Source organism: Triplophysa rosa, linkage group LG5 (assembly GCF_024868665.1).
Source record: "Triplophysa rosa linkage group LG5, Trosa_1v2, whole genome shotgun sequence".
Lineage (NCBI taxonomy): Eukaryota > Metazoa > Chordata > Actinopteri > Cypriniformes > Nemacheilidae > Triplophysa > Triplophysa rosa.
In genome coordinates, this window is record NC_079894.1 from 8,122,319 (window position 1) to 8,140,683 (window position 18,365).

The window sequence follows — 18,365 nt, forward strand, 5'->3', positions numbered from 1 at the left end:
TTCTCCACTGTGACTATCACAAAAGCAAGGAACAAACTGAAAGCTACTTTGGAAGCTACTCTGCGTTTCAGTCTCTCACCCATTTCACCAAGACTTGATCTTATTATCTCCAAGAAGCAAGCCCAAGTGTCTCACTGAAGGTATGCAGAATATGCATTTTGTAGCAAGGTTTGTCTCAGTATATATTGTTTTGTTCATGTGAGGTACTCCAAAACCAGTTCATGTAAATATATGTTAATGTGATGGGATTTATTAATGGTCCTAAAGTGGTTGTTGATGAAAACTGTGTTGTTGATCTGTGACACACCAGTTAGACTTCCTCAATTTTGGATGTGTGGGAAGGGGTATAATGTGTCGAGTATATCTCCAGTTGAATTGTAAAAAAATAACATAATACATATAACATGTATGAAATGCTTTAAGTTTGTTGAATATGTCAGATTTTAACAGTTTCAGATGTTTTAAACAGTGCATAATGCTCATAACACCAATTGTATTTGAAAAATTATTACAGTATGTAGGGGTGGGAGATCTGACGATCTTAACTCGAGATCGATCTTGAAGGCGTCCGCAATCCACTTTTCATTCCACTTACACCGCTAAATCCACTTCTAGTGGTCCCAGTGCTAAAAGATGCCGGACATGAACTGCACACAGTAAGTCAAACTAAGTAATATGTTTGTTCTTTGTTGGCAATCAGCGATGGCGTGTACGTGCATAATATAAAAAACATGAAGGATTAATGCGATGATGTGTTGTGTGTTCGTGCTGTAGTTCCGTCCCACTGCCTGCCTCCAGCAGCTCGTGTTTTTCCAGAAATAATCGTACAGCTATATCTCTCTAATATATCTCTCTATAAATTTGATCAAACTAAATACTCTTCGAAGATACGACATATGCAATACTACTGTATAGGTACTCAAAATTAATATGAGATTGGCAGAAACTGCGCATGTTACTCGATCTTTAAGAAACATATCGCTGCTCATATCTCTATATTACTGTAGGTGATTTTTATATTTTGCCATAAATCATTATTATAAGTCACCCTTTATGTTTGTCACTGGGTTTTGCAAATATTTAACTAATAAAAAAACAGAACAAAAAAACAGTATTTAATCATTTAGGACAGCGACGATAATGCAACTTAATGCACATTTTCTACAACTGTGTACTTTGTTTAGTTCAACTGGGTCTACACTGAACAAAATGCCTTTTGGCTTTTGATTCTGTTAAAGTTTGGTTGCATTGTTTGTTTGTGTAGCAGATTTATTTACAATTGTTGATTTTTTTGTCACATTTAGTAATTAGTTGTCTTGTGGTCTCAATATGAATATGTAATTTTTGCAATGATTTTTATAGACGGTTTCATCGGACGCCTGCGCTTGGCTAGAAGTTAACTTACGGTCTGTGTTTGTTTATTGGTCTACATAATATTATATTAAATATAATTTATATGAATATTTTTGTTTATATTAATTGTAATTAAATAAAATAACTCGCCAGAAGTTAATTTCTGGTCTGTGTTGTTTATCGGTCTATATAATTTATATTAATATTTTAGTTAATATTAATTGTAATAAAATAATCTATACTCTGCATGGACACTGTTGTTATTGATTCTTTAAGGAGATCTACCTGAAGTTCGGGCCACATAACATTAGTTTATGTTATTGCCATTGAAATTATTATTTAAGCATTGTAGTTTGTTTAAAAATCAGTCAAGACGATAAGTTCAGCTAAAAGAAAACGCTATGCAAACTGTTGCCTTCAGTTCAATACGTTCTATAAACATCTCTCATTTTACAGTGTTGAACTCTATCAAACTTTTTCCCCCATGACCAGTAGTTCTCACTACCTGCAATACCACCAGTGCACTTAACATCATGCACTTTGAAAGCGCAGTAAATTAAAGATCTTGAATCATGCACTATTCATAAGAGTCTCCATCCGGCCCCATTCACTGCTTGCCACCCTCTTCCCCCACTAATGGGATTGAGCATTCACAGGCCTCCGAAGCGCCGTGTCCCGTTCTGTCCTTTTGACTGAACATAGTGTTCTGGACCACTGCATTAAAAGCTGATACCCTGTGCAAAGCCAAATGCTCTCCATCAGCCCCCATCTCATGAGACCATTGTCTGCTAGAAGAACCACCAGATGGTGTGCACCATATCGGCCAAGGTATCAGTTTTACACCGGGGAAGCACCAGGGATATGCTCCAAAGCAATTATCATCGGAGTATAATTGTGAGATGCATTATATAGCGGTGTGCTTTTCTTGTTTTCCCTCTTCTGTCCGGGTTTGATGTGTGAGGGTTACTTCAAAGAAATGGTTCATTCTATATCGGGCTTTAGAGCACTGGAGAGGTAGAGAAGTGGAGGAAGGAACTAGGACTGGTGGAAAGGTAATTCACCATTACATAGGTCATGGCCCACATAATCTGATGCACTCTCGCTAATGACTGATAACACGAGGCAGGCAAGGTGTGTCAACCCTCATCAGTCTTTCTAATTAGAGATGTGAGCACACATCTTTCATAAGCTCTCCCTCCACAACACCATTATACATGCGCACACGTATGCGCACGCGGCCCATCGGTCCTGGTGTTGTTGCTGTGAATGACCCGAAAGGAAACGCCTTGACTTTGGAATGCACCCTCGGTGCAACCCGTCCATTTGTCATTCTTCAGATTATCTCTTTCATGCACTGTGGTGTTGTTAGTCCTCTTGTGAGATGAGTTACCAGAATGACTGATGGCCATCTATCTCAGCACCCTCAAGGCTTTTCTAGATACACACTTACACTCTTGTGGTGGAGGGTGCGGGGTGGAAAGTGGATTTATTTCGTTAATTGAGGGAGGGGGAAAAATAGGTAATTCAACTCTCTCTCTTTAAATCCACTCCCCTATGGATGCAACAAGGGAGGTATAAAGTGTGCTACAAGGTTTTATTGCTGCTGAGAGTATATACAAAGGAGCTGCTTCGATTGGCTCAATTGAATCAGTTAGGTAGTTGGAAGATTATGTCTCTAATGGTTTGTATAATAATGCGGTAAATGAGTTTTGTAAGTATAGATACATTGTTAATGTAAAAGCTGTAGGGCACAGTGATTCACACAGCAGATAAGAACAGTTATGCTTTTAAAGGGTTTCATTGGACACACCTGGCCCAAAGTTAACTTTCGGTCTGTGTTTGGTTATAATATAACAATTTATTTTCTTTTTCTTTTACATTATATTCATATTTTATTGTATATTAATTGTATTAAATTTAATTAAAACTACTCACCAGTTATAGGTTTTTATGGAGGTCTACACCGGAAGTTAAAGGGGTTATATTGAATGGCTAAAACAAACATTATTGTGTATTTGGTGTAATACGGTGTGTTTACGTGATTTACGGTAAAAAAAACACATTTGTTTTCACATACCGTGCATTACTAGCTGGGTTTCCATCACTCTGGTATTATTGTCATTTTGAAGTTTCGCATCAGAAACGAGTGATGGAAAGGCCAAATTTCGAATTAAAAACCCTTAATTCGCAAAAAAGTTTTTACTCTCGCTTGAGGTGGTTTTTCATTTTTGCGAAAAAGGGTTCATGCGAATAATGGGAGATGGAAACGCATTTGCCGAATAAATTCCTCCAAAAAGTCACGTGACTGCACTATGAGGCTATGTAACCCAGGGTTGTGGACTCGAGTCTCATGACTTGGACTTGACTCGGACTCGAGTCACAAATTTGATGACTTGCGTCTCGACAAAAGCAGAGAAGACTTGCGACTTGACTTAGACTTGCACACCAATGACTCGTGACTTGACTTTGACTTGAACACTATGACTCGGCAAGTCTTTATATATTTTAACCCCCCCAAAGAAGCTAACAGAAATATGAAATAAAAGCTAACATAAAGTATGATTGTAGAATGTAGTGTTTAAATTTAGAAATTGTGTATACCACACGCATAAATGAAGTGGAGCCTAAATTACATTTAAAGATATGTTTGTATTTTTATAGATTGATTTACAATGTTTGTTTTTATTTTGGAGGGCAGGGAGAGCAAACTGGTGCAAGAGTTAGACAGACTGAAGGGCACATAGTTAGACAAAGGTAATAAGATAATGCAGAAAAGAGTGAACCATTTCTTACAACTAAAACACATTGCCCAGTCATTAGTACGCCAGAAAATATTTTCTTACTCTCTATAGTCTTACTCTATGTTCAAATATGTTTCATAGTTAATGCATTAGTTAACATGATAATTAATCTCAAAATAAAAATCCTGGCATCATTTATTCATCTTCATGTTGTTCAATAACATTTTTATTTATGTTGTATACTTAAATTTTATTGGAAAGTTAATAATTAATTTATAACAATAAATAATTTAATTTATACAATGTATCGTTTAATGAAAATTGCATTCTGTTTGTGATAAAAAAAATGTTAGTATTCCTACTGGAAACCTTGAATATACTATTCAAGACAAAAGAACAAGAATTTTATAACTTAATTAATACCTAAATTCCATTTTCTACAGTATATTATAAGATAAACTGAGTATACAGTAATATTACAGTTATAGAGGTCAGACCCAAAATTAGAATGGTTAGAATAGCTGGTGTGTCCCATACAGCTATTATCTATAAGATATATCTTCAGTCAGGTGTGTGAAGTAAATTTCTACTACAGTGCCCTTAAGCCTGGCTCAGATTACAGGATTCTCGGCCAGATTTTACCCCGATTTCCCCTCCCGAGAATCTTTGAAAAAATCAGGTCCAGAACCTCGATCGGGTCCGAGGTTCGGCCCAGATTATCACGTAATGTGAGGCGTTCACAGATCGAATCTTACACCTCCCGATCTGCTCCGAGAGAAATCGGGGCCGCCCCGATCATATCAAACATGTTTGATATTTAGGATTTTAAATCGGGGTGATGACGTTGGTACTTTCGCAACAGCCAATGAGAGGCACATCTGCAAGGTGACGGAGGTGACTGACAGACCTTTAAAAATGTCGACCGCGAAAGCTCCGCAGGGTCTTGGACAGCGGAGAGGAAGAACAACTTTGGCAACAACATGATTTCTATATAATGTATCCTCCAAAACTACCACAACCGCACAGATAAGGAAAAGAGCTGGGGAGAAGTCGCGTCGGTTTTAAATGTACCGGGTAAGTTAACTGCTAACGCGCAGCTTGTAGTTTCGTTCAACAGATTGTTATTTGGCTATAGGCATACATATAAAATGCGTTTATGTGTTGTTTAATGCTGTATCTTATAATCACATTGGCATTCATCTTTATTCTCGGCAGCGACAATTTTTTTCTTCTGTTATTTATTAACATTAAACTTAAGCGGCTCCCAAAGCACAGTCATAACTTCAGCCCTAGCAAAAAGCATTATAGACCCTCCAAAATACGCGTTTATCATTCAGAGAGCGACAAAGACGTTACACAACCGTTGCCAGGTGAGATCACGTGAAATTAACTTTGCGATGTCCCTTTGTTTACTTCTGTTTCCCGGTGAGATGACGTAAGAGGCGTCCTCTGGTATGATAATTTTAATATTATCCTGTAGGTCTTTTGATGTGCAATTATGAAATAAAAAAACTTCCAATCAAACTTTCTAAATTTTTATTTTTGCACTTGCTACCTTTAGTCTTATTTATAAACACAACTTTACCCCCCAACGTTTTCTTATCTGGACATTTCACATTCATAAATGCAAGTTTACAACGGGCAAACCTATTTTTGTAGTGCTTGAAAAAGAGATTCAAATGTAGATGTGATGTCAACATCTAAAAATAGTAAACCCATTAAAACGGTTACGATTAGCTCCTTTTACAAAACTGCATATCCTATGGATATGTAAAATATGTGTAGTATATATTTAGTTGTACACTGATGAGTCTGAGTTTGTTTAAGAATTTAAATAAAATAATCTGTCAAGATTCTTTTTATGTGTGTGCTGCAACCAGATTTTTAATCTTTCCAGATTTTAAAACTCCTGTAGTCTGAGCCAGGTTTAAGATTTTAAATAAGAGAATCTGTCAAGATTCTCCTTATGTGTGTGCTGCAACCAGAATTTAAAATCTGTAAGGATTCTAAAACTCCTGTAGTCTGAGCCAGGCTTTAGTGAAAATAGTCTGAACTTCATCTCATATAAAACATTGTGAAGCCTTTCTAACATAAATTAATATAAATCTACTATACTATTTAATACAGTGAAACTGATTTGGGGAAAGAGAACTAATGACTTGTTAAGGACTTGGACTCGACTTGGACTTGATTGTCTTGACTCAGGACTTGACTTGGACTTATCTGTCTGGACTCGGGACTTGACTCGTGACTTGCATGCAAAGACTTGAGACTTGCAAAAAATTACTTGGTCCCACCTAGTGCTGTAGTACGAGTCCGGACTCGAGACATTTTTTAATGGTCTCGGACTTGTCTTGGACTCGTTGGTATTTGAACTCGGACTTGTCTCGGACTTGGTCATTGGTCTCGAAAATGTTCTAGTCGGTCTCGTCCGAGTCCAGCGATATATGTTTTATTTTCTCCTTCAAAACAAAACATTGATAGAGCAATATTCTTGTGATCCGAAAACTAATGATCCGAAAACTGTTGCCGACTCTCGACTCTAGAACGAGAGCTGCGCATGCTCATAAGTTCTCTTTTCACACAGCAGTTCAGTTCAGTGGTGCTGTTGTTGTAACTAAATAACTCCGGTATATTGGTTCAAGTTCGCGGGACTGTCATGCACGCCAGAAAGTGAATAACTGAATTAATTTGTGGATAATATTAAGTGTTTACGGGAGACGCTAAACGGGAACGATTCAGCTGAACTGGTTCCACCAGTTCACTAAAAAGAAAGAACCGGTTCAAATGAACGATTCGTCCGCGGCGCGAACCAGCATCAATCATTCATCAGGCACGATGTCAGCGAGCAGCGGCATAATACAGATTGGTTTTACAAACCATAATAAATGTATCGACAGTGCGCTTAAAAGGAAACTTTTTGCAACAAAACTTTCCCCGAAACATGTGGGACAACATCCAATTTTGTAAGACACAAAGAGAGGTAAGTTAATGTCATGTTTCAGAGTTAGCATTGCATTTGAGTATTTTAGAATGTTTGGAAAGTATGGCTTAAAGATAAGATTGATCGTATTTTTATTGTCATTGTGATGAACATGTTATTTAAGGATGGGCACCGACGTGCTTATGAACGAGCCGTGGAGCCTCTGCTCTTTCAAGCGGCTCCTCTATCGAACACGCACGTGCACGGGCAGGCGCACACACGCACGCACACACACGCACAAAAGTGTTCATTGCTGCACAACCTTGCTGTTAGGAGGGCTGATAAAAAAGTTCCTTAAAAAAGTAATAAACAGTTACACTTCGGCTTTGTGACTTTAGTGCTATACCTATATAGTAAAAATAAAATGACCTTATTTTATCTGCTTTTTGATCATTACAAACAATAATGAAAATGATTATCTTAGAATAGAAGATATGCTGTCTCTTGCATCACATAAATTATCAATAGTTAAGTATGTGGTCTTGTAGTCATGATTTTTTTCTGTCTCTCTCTTGACTGTCTCAATTGGACTCGGTCTTGACTTGGACTCGAACCTCTTTGGACTCGGACTTGACTTGGACTCGAACCTCTTTGGACTCGGACTTGACTCGGTCTCGACTAGTCCTGGTCTTGGACTTGTCTTGGACTCGACAATGGTGGACTTGACTACAGCCCTAGTCCCACCTCTGCCGTAACCTGACTAACCAGAGTACTGATCTTGTTACACAGCATCAGAAATGTTGTTATGGTCATTCTTAAATGCCTGAGCAAAGTCGTCAAAGTATTTCTGTAATTGCCTCTTAGAACTGTCACGACTGTGTTTCCCAAACAGCAGGCATCCACAAAAGCACTGCATTTATTGTGTTTTGTAATCGTCTGCTTTCGCAAGTATTATTATATATAAAAATTATTATATTCAGTGGATTCTCTTACTTTTCTTACTGATATTTAGTGGCAGCTTATTAGGAAGTGACGGTTGACTAGTTGGATGGAAATGGTGCTTATTCGCAAATGTTTTATGCGATATTCCAATTTTGCGCTTAAGCTAAATTCGCAACTTTGGATGGAAACCTGGCCACTGTTGCTCCTCTGTGCCCCGCCTTTCTGAAACGCCTTGATTTTTAACAAAGATTATCTTTGTGAAAAGCGCTGTGTGCTCTGATTGGCCAGCTACCCAGTGCGTTGTGATTGGCCGAATACCTCAAGCATGTGGCGGAAATTTAGCGCCCCTTACCATATTCTGAACATCAGCCTTCAAAGCATATTGACAGCTGATAATGTCACCGGTACCGTGTGAGTTCAAGCCCGAATATGATCCAGAAAATGCATTTGACCAAGCGGATTAATCAACTTTGCCAGCAGAGCGTAACAGATCGGTAAGTTTTTATTTTCAAAACCTATTAGGTTTAACAATTAGCTAGCTAAAGCTAACTTCTTGAGCTGCCTTTAACGCTGTGTCTCGACGCAATGCAACAAAGTCAATAAAACACTCAGATTTTGGAGTTGTGCTGTTTTGGAACAGTGTTGTAAATAAAACTTAACCACCGATTTCTTAATGTGTCCTCGTTTGGAAAACCCAACTAAGTAGTTTCTCATTTGTAATGCAACACACAGCGTCTCCACGACATGGCGGCAACAACACTACAGCGGGAATAGACACACCTTCTTTCTTTGAGAATACATTTTGGGCGGTGTTCTTCAACGCTTCTCACGAACTGATGTAGAAATGTGGGGGCGTGTTTAAACGAGGCGTTTTAGGCAGGTTTGGATGAGCCTCCGCTTTTAAATAAAACATCTCTTTTGGTTTGAGACTTTAATTTTTGCAATTTTACATGTCTAATATATGCATGAACAACTTGTAACACCAAAGATGCAGGAAAACACAAAATCGCGTCATATGACTCCTTTAAGTTTGGGTGTATGACATCAGTGAAAAATATCTTTTTTTATCATTTCCCTGTTTTGTTATTTAATATCTAAGCATTACCAAAACTATTCATAATAACCTGAAGTAAAATTCCATTAGATATTAAGGTTTTTAGAGAATTGATCTTGAATTTTAAAAAAATGCTCGGTCATAAAGGGACAAACCCAGCTGTTGGGTTATATTCAGGGCTGGATTGGCCATCGGGCATACCGGGCATTTTCCCGGTGGGCCGATGTACTTTTTGGGCCGAAACGGACGCATGGGCCAGAGAGATGGACGGACAGCCCTGGTTATATTAACCCACTAAACATTTATATTTGACCCAACAATGAGTTGAAACAACTCAGCATTTTGGGTTGAAACAACCCAGCATATAACCCAATGGTTGTGTGTTTCTGACCCAACGCTGGGTTCAAAATAACTCGGATTAGAAATAAAATAGATTTTGTTCTGTTTCCTTTTGCATTGAATTTTTTTTCTAACTTCATCTAGTAAAATTTATGTTTAAAACACGAAAATAATTTGAAAATAGGTTAAAAAAATCTGTGTAATTATCATTAACATGCATTCCCTTATTTGACCACATTTAACACATTTATTTTGTCTTTATTCATTTTATTTTATTAAAATGATTAATATTATTATTTAATATTTATTAATAAATTTATTATTGTTTTTAATGTTTAGTTATTCCTAAAAAAACTAAATAAAAAAAAGAAAAGATTTGTGAAAGTTATCATGTATATGCACTAGCAAACCATCCTGACCAGCTCAACTTGTTAAATCTACAAAACAACATAACAAAAAATGTTTTGGGGTCCTGTAAGCCTTTAACTGTGCTGGAGATACATTGCTGGTCTCCACATGGACAATGTCTTTCTGTATGATCAAGGCCATAAGCAGCCTTGAGAATGATTAGGATACAAGCTAAGCACGGCACAGCTGTTTTATCGCACACTGTTCGTGACCTATTCTCTGCCTCTCCCCCATAGGCCTATTCTAGCGTAAGGGTAAACCAAGTGCCAGACTGACAAATGGAGATCTGTTCCAACAATAAACAGAAGGATGTGTGGACAGAAAAGCAAACGTCCAAGCAGAAGAGAGCGAGAAGAGGCTCATTTAGAGGTAGTGCAGTCATTTCACGCTTTTCAAGACATTTTAACAGATCTGTTTACGAGGCGAATGGGCTCACCGAGTTTCCAATCACGGACAATTATAAAACCACTCAGATAGAGAGTCAGAATAAAAGAAATCTAAATACCTATGGAAAGGCCCTACGTTTCATCCCTGCTAATTTCTCTCTGGACTTTAACGCATTTCACAGTTGTTTATTAGTACGCCAGCCATGTGGAATGCAGAGTAATGGTACTGCTGAGGGAACACATTGCAGGGACCATTAGCTAACTGGAGCAGCTCAGACACTGGTTTAGAGTATGCTGTCCAAAGCGTGCACACACCAGCACTTACTCGTGGCACTCAATAAAAAGTAAAAAAAAGGAGAATCAGATGTCCAGATATTTGACAGTGATGTCACACAGGCTCCTAAAACTTGTCCAACACACCCTGGAGGCGACGGGTAACAAAGTGCTTTGGAAAACATATTCTGAAAAAGTTGAGAAAGCAGATAATAATCAATAATGATAATCAATAGAGGAATAGTTTGGTATAAAACGACCTCTTTCTTTGCTGCACAGTGACTCACAGCCCAGTTCAAGCCCCTGAGCTAGAGCGCATATACACACGTTCACTGCTCCAGTTTCTAATGATGATGAGAGGGGACGAGCCCTGCATTCAGAATGGGGTCAGATTGATAGCGTTGGATTCGAGAAGTGACACTTCCTGAGCTTTTGATTTCAAAGCGTTCAGCCCTCTGCTCAGCATCCATCCTGAAGATGAGAGCGGTGATGTCACCAATCAATGGCAACAATAATTTGGCACAGAGCATCGCAACAGGTGCCATGACAACCAGCTGTGATAATGGAGGAAGAGAAATAGAACTGTTGCCAACTAGACAAGAGCCCTATGAATTTAAGTTCCTGCCAATGACACCAGCCAGCCTTCAAATCAGAGGGACAGAACGGCACCATGTGATAGAGCTCTTTGTTTTTGGAGTATGTTCAAGTACTCCTTTCAAACAAGCACGTCACTTTGGCATTTCCCCAACATACTTTATGCCCACCTTCAAACTGCCGCGCATAAAGGAAGATGGGCACTTGCGTTCTGCAAATGGCTTTAGAAAGGCTCACTTTCATGTTAAACAAAATGATGAAGAGGAGAAGTGAATTTCATGTCGTTGACTCTGAACAATGCTCAGGGACTAAGAGCTCTGAAGGCTCTAAAGGCTATCTCGACATGCGTGCACCGAAACACATGGATGATTCACATGCACCGTAACAAGAGGCTAGAAAGCACAAGGACTAAATGACAGTTTTGAATTTCAAGTAGTTCCACACTTACTCCTGAAATAGGGGTAAATATAAATGTATTAATACACCAGAACATTTCTAAAAGTGGATACTAGTTCCACAGCGTAGATGAAACAAGAGATGTCCTATGAGGAGAAATAGAGTATCGGTCACGTCGCTTCGTACATGCTTTCATCTATCTATCTATCTATCTATCTATCTATCTATCTATCTATCTATCTATCTATCTATCTATCTATCTATCTATCTATCTATCTATCTATCTATCTATCTATCTGTCTATCTATTTACATTGAACTGTTTTTGCCCCCATTTTTCATGAGCTGAACTCAAAGATCTAAGACTTTTTCTGTGTACACAAAAGGCCTATTTCTTTCAAATATTGCACATTTTAAAGTGGCCTTTTATTGTGGCCAGCCTAAGGCACACCTGTGCAATAATCATGCTGTGTAATCAGCATCTTGATATGCCACACCTGTGAGGTGGATGGATTATCTGGCAAAGGAGAAATGCTCACTTACACAGATTTAGACAGATTTGTGAACAATATTTGAGAGGAATAGGCCTTTTGTGTACATAGAAAAAGTCTTCTTTGAGTTCAGCTCATGAAAAATGAGGGCGTTTATAATTTTGTTAAATTTTCAATTTTACATGTCTAATATATGCATGAACAACTTGTAACAGACCAAAGATACAGGAGTATTGGGTATGACAAGTTTGGGGGTATGACATCAGTGAAAAATATCTTTTTTTATCATTTCCCTGTTTTGTTATTTAATATCTAAGCATTACCAAAACTATTCATAATAACCTGAAGTAAAATTCCATTAGATATTAAGGTTTTTAGAGAATTGATCTTGAATTAAAAAAAAATGCTGGGTCATAAAGGGACAAACCCAGCTGTAATGGGTTGAAACAACTCAGCATTTTGGGTTGAAACAACCCAGCATATCACCCAATGGTTGTGCGTTTCCTTTTGCATTGAATTTTTTTTTCTAACTTCATCTAGTGAAATTTATGTTTAAAACACGAAGAAATAATTTGAAAATAGGTTAAGAAAATCTTTTTTTTCATTTTTATTAAAATGATTAATATTATTATTTAATAATTTACTAATAAATTCTAATATTTGTTTTTAATGTTGAGTTATTCCTAAAAAAAACTAAATAAAAAAAGAAAAGATTTGTGAAAGTTATCATGTATCTTAGCAAACCATCCTGACCAGCTCAACTTGTTAAATCTACAAAACAACATAACAAAAATGTTTTGGGGTCCTTTAAGCCTTTAACTGTGCTGGAGATATATTGCTCGTCTCTACATGGACAATGTCTTTCTGTATGATCAAAGCAATATTTGAGAGGAATAGGCCTTTTGTCTACATAGAAAAAGTCTTGTAAAGAAATTTTGTCTATCTATCTATCTATCTATCTATCTATCTATCTATCTATCTATCTATCTATCTATCTATCTATCTATCTATCTATCTATCTATCTATCTATCTATCTATCTATCTATCTATCTATCTGTTTGTTGGCTTGGCTGTTGCAAAAATCTCACTGGATTATTATTAGTAATGGCAAAAGAAGTGTTTGGAAATGTAAACTGATATTTCTTTCTGACACACTAAAACATATAAATAACTAGCTTAAAACCATTTTTTGGGATGAAAATATTAACAAGCCTAAGACTTTTGTACAGTACTCTATGTATATGTATGTACAACAAAAAACAGACATAACATGTGGTTATTGGCTATAAAGCTTATTGTTTTTTTCTGAGCTTATTGACAGCTATTTGTTGTGTTGTTAAAACCTTGTCTTTTATATTAATGTTTAGAATTATTGTGGTTTGTGTGTTTTGGGGTTATTGAGCTACATAATACCATTATTTTGCAAGATGTTGAATCATATAAAACCACACATAAGCAGCGAATTAAAAACACATTTGAATTTTTTGTACTAACTGACCTTCTGCAGAACAAAAAAATCTAAATAAACACATAGCCTTTATAGTGAACAACAGATCCCAACTGGATAAACAAAGTAAAGACATTTTAAGATATTTTAATGTATCACGTTGCCTCAATGTTTTTTTTTATTTCCTCAATAATTCACTTTTAGTGTTTACATGTTCACTTTCTTGTGCATGTTCTCACTGGCCTTGACCACATTGCAACACTTACTCCTCTCTTCCCTTTATTTCCACAGCCTATCTTGTCTCTTCACTTGCGTACACTCTCTCTCATTCTTCCTCTCCTTTTACAGCCCACTCCCCCACCCGAAGCAGTTCTTCTCCGCTGCCTTCGATCCATCGCTCCATGCCTTTACCCCACACTCTCCTGCTGTTGCTCCAGATATTAAAACAAATCAGCCATGAAATAAGCTCCTTCCTCTGTCCTTAGCGGCGCTGTCGGAGCTCATTCCTGTCTACATCAGACACTTTCACCCGCCCACCGTCTCTCTGCAAAGCTGCCTCTTCCACCCTTAACTTTCCCAACAGACTGTCCAACACTGCTGGGGCTTCACCCCTTTGGCTTAATCTGATCTCTTCCCCTCCTTTCGGAAAAGCATTGGCTTTATGGTGCACGTAATATATTGCTTTGTTCCAAAACCTTACTGAGGCAGTGAAGACTGATCACAGTTTTTCAAAATGTAGGAATCCTTATTACGCTGCCTCCTAAGATGCCTCATTCTGGGAGCATTGCATGTATCGCTCATGAAAAGTGCAATCAATTCCATGATGCGCTGATGAAAAAATAAATCAAAGATGGTGGAAATTTGGATTATACCATCTTGTTTTTCATTTAAAATTGCTAAATTTTAATAAAAATGTGCAGCTCACTGGATTTTAGATTAAATAGATATTAAGGAAACATCCATTTTATGTGATTTAAATGATGACGGCATAATATCGACACAAACTCTATAAATCAATCAGCTGTAAATCTTTCAAAGAATTTGAACATCTACTGTATGCCTCAAGCATTGCGTAAAACCAGTTACAGCATTTGCTTCCACAATAATGGATGACACAAAATGGAGGCAAGCGCAAGGAAGCAGGTGTGCAGTCTGTTTCGGTGGAGGTAGGGCGTACACTGGTACATCATGGTGTTAATGATTAGTGATGCCAGTGGCTGGTAAAATGTCATATTTCTGCATGCGTCCTTGTGATTTGTTACAGCCCCGTGTCCCTCTGGGGGATGTTGCCAACACCAGATTTCCATTAAACAAATCCTCTACAGGGAGCTTACAGCGCAGCCAGTCCTGAGATGTCTGCTCCAATTCTTTTGGATGGAGGTAACAAGAGCGGCCTGGGGGCGACTCCCCACTCTCCTCTCAGCAAAATAGAATCAACCAATCAGAGAGCAGCAACACAAGCACTATTTGACAGTGTATGCAAACAGAAACAATATTCGTCAAATCTGTGCGGCCACTTTGCAAAATGGCATGGTTTGGTTAGCTTTATTTAGCTAACAAATTATTTCAGTATCTCCGGTCTTTATGTTATGTAAATCTGCAAAACTTTTTTTTTCAGGTAACGCATAAATACATGATTCTTCATCACATCCACCAAAACCGTAAGCATCTTTAACAATATTTGCTCCTCTTGCTGCCAGGCGTATATTAATCCCCACCCAAACACCCAGCGAGCACCTTCCAGCATCCCACTCTGCTCTCATTGTCTCAAGCTGTTCTTATTTAATTATATGGGTCTCGGAACCGTAAGTTCATTTGAGTTTAATGGGAGTGCCTGAGGCTGGATTTAGCACAGAAAAGGCTCCTGTCCCCACTGTATAACCTCTGTCTTCCACATAGGCCTGGCTGTATGGGGAATGCAAGGCATGAGAGGGGAACAAAGCCTTCCACTGTCCCCCATAGAGAGGTGGGGCACTGCAGGCCCTCAAATCAGCCCCTGGCCCCCAGCTCCTCCACAGAATCCAGAATATTAGCAGTCGTGCGACGGGTGGATGGGGAAGTAACGTGCTGTTTAAGTGGCTCATGAACAATCGAAGAAGACATAGCTCACGTTTGTGACAGTGGAGCAGGAATGAGCAGCATCCGGGGGATCTGGTTCTCTGCACGTTTTGACACCATTCTTCCAACACACTGCCATTCACGTCGCATTCCCAGCGTCTACCTTGGGCTCGCTCACACCGATTGTTCCCACTCGCCAACATGCCTTGAATTCTCCCTCGCCTGTACAGAACAAAGAGAATGTGACTTGTATAATATCTGTATTCATCACTGGATTCCAGCGCCCCGTTGCGTTGTGTGATTCAAACCTGTTGTTGTCTGGCTGTGCAAAGAGTCATCTTACGTTCACCGCAAGACCTGAAATACTCTGGGTGGAGAGTAAAAATGATCCAGCTGTGAAGACTAAATGTTTCAGCTCCTAAAAGAGATTTTAACTGATAGAAAGAATAGCTTTTTATGTTAAAACCTCTTTTGTGTTTTGACATATTTTTACTGACAGGAAGTTTGCGTGAGACATAATAAAGGGCATACTTTTCATAAAATAACAAATAGGCCATCACGGCCATAAACTAGTTGGTCGCAGGATCAGGCTGGGTAGTAACTGATTACTTGTAATCTGGATTACGTAATCAGATTCCAAAAACCAAGTACTTGTAATTTAATTACGTTACATTTTAAAATACTCGTAATACAATTACTATTTTATTGATACAGATTACATTACATAGATTACATTACATGTTATTGTTTTATTTTCTGGTAAACCCCACTTTAACTGCTAAAACAACCATCCAACCCATGAAAGCGAGTCTAACATGTTTTTGTTTACAAGCATTTATGTTCGCTATGTATTGTTCAAGAACAGTGTTAATCTTCACAATCTAGCATTTGCGCGATCGCAACATTCATTGCGAAACTGCATTGTCATAAATCCAAATAGATTGGTGCTGCTGAATTGTCCATGAATTGTCCAATTTTGTTCACAAAGGTAATATATGTGATTATATATTCTCCGTTGTTTAAATTGGATTTTGTATAAAATAATATTTCACAACTTCATTTTGTTGTTTTGCGACTGTGTGTGCCTGTCATTTGTAATCCAGTCTTTCTGTTGTGAACATTTACATTTGCTATTAGCAAACCGTTATTAATGTGGCTATAATATATGCAGGTATTTATGAATCTAAATTAAAAGTTTATGGTTTAGATTAAAAGATGATTGTCAGATTGCCGTCTGAATACTTTTGGTTTTGCCCATCACTGCATGAATATTACACCCATTTACATTGATTTGGTATCTACACTTAATATCTATACTGTAAGGCCTTTTTTATACTTTACTTCACTTCACTTTAATTTAAACAAGAAAAGTGTTGTGGATCCCTAGATACACCAGGTAAAGATAAAACAGACACTTGTAAACAAATGTAATCAAAAAAGTAGTCATATTACGTTACAAGAAATGTGTAATCTAAGGGATTATGTTACTGACTACAAATTTTGCCATGTAGTTTGTAATCAGTAACTGATTACAATTCCCAAGTAATCTTCCCAGCTCTGCGTAGGATATACTGTATATTATAAGAACACACAATCATGCAAATAAATTATCTTGAAATTGAAATATATATAGGTTGTCGTCCCTGTAGCTCAGTGCTTAAAGCATGGTGGTCAGGTCATGGGTTCGATCCCAGGGATTGCACATGGAAACAAATGTTTAGTATAATTCAATTTAAGTCGCTTTGGATAAATGCATCTGCCAAATGTGTAAAATGTAAATAGCGGGTGTCATTCTAAAAGCTTGTGTAATGCAACATGAGTCATCTTTAGTCTATTTTCTCAGAAGGCAAAATGCATACATCTACTAAAGTAAATTGACCTTAAATGGGCAATAATACTCATTAAACACAATATTTAAAAGCCATCATTTTTATCATCACATGGCATACTTATAAAACTTAAAATGTTTAGACTTAGACTTTTGTTTTTATTCATTAACAACAATTACAGAACATGAACAATCGTTTAACTTTAATTTGAATCAATTAAACAACAAACGTCAAACAAACCCATTATGAATAATGTCACATTTATCTCACTCCAGATGATGTCTGCTGTTTCTATCATTGCTCCCTCTGTTTAAATGGAGGTTGTGAGTGAATGCTCTCTAATGGATTGCTTGTGACGGATGTTCAGAAATAGAAATAAATTATTTTTCTTTCTATTCAACTATTTTCTACCAATTTTTTGTAAGAAAAGTGTATGAAATTTAGCGACATCTAGCAGTGAGGTTGCTAATTGCAACCAACGGCTCACTCCACTGTTCACCCCTCCCTTTTCGAAGCACTGACACAGGACTAAGATATCGTCATGAATGAGATAATGTATTTACAAAACACGGTCTGTAGTTTGTCCGTTTAGGGCTACTATAGAAACAACATGGTGAATTCCATGTAAGGGGACCTGCAGTGTATGTATATAGAAATAGCTAAATTCTAAAATAATATAAAACATCATGCTTCATTATGTAAGGTCTTTATACACCTCTGAAGACATAGTTATATATTACATTGCATATTAATATATTATATATTAAACTATGAATTAATTGTTGTAGTTAATAATAATAATAATTGAAAACACTCAGAATCAATATTTGTATGTATCCTTTAAACACAATCACTGTTAAACTGTATATACATGATCAATCAGATTATTGCCATTATTTGTCATCTGTTAGGGGTACCAGCATATGGGCAATTTTAGACTTTAGATCCTTTTTTTGGAAAACATTTCACAAACACAAAAGCTAATTCCCCTCATTCTGACCAAGAGAAGGGGCCTCCAGTTGCAAAGTGGTCCTTTGTGACATAAATAAATGCACACAATGCATACAATTAATGGAGGTTTAACTGTGAGCAAGGACAATTTTTTGTCTTTTTCCTCTAACCAGACACAAG

At 37.4% G+C, this 18,365-nt stretch overlaps 1 long non-coding RNA gene across 1 annotated transcript; it reads left to right on the forward strand.

Annotated features, from left to right (window-relative positions):
• The first annotated feature begins 14,346 nt into the window (after nucleotides 1-14,346).
• LOC130554495 (uncharacterized) lies at nucleotides 14,347-16,449 on the forward strand. The gene is made up of 3 exons (XR_008962987.1): nucleotides 14,347-14,822; nucleotides 14,966-15,008; nucleotides 15,247-16,449. It is a non-coding gene; the product is annotated as an uncharacterized LOC130554495 (long non-coding RNA).
• Nucleotides 16,450-18,365: the final 1,916 nt, after the last annotated feature.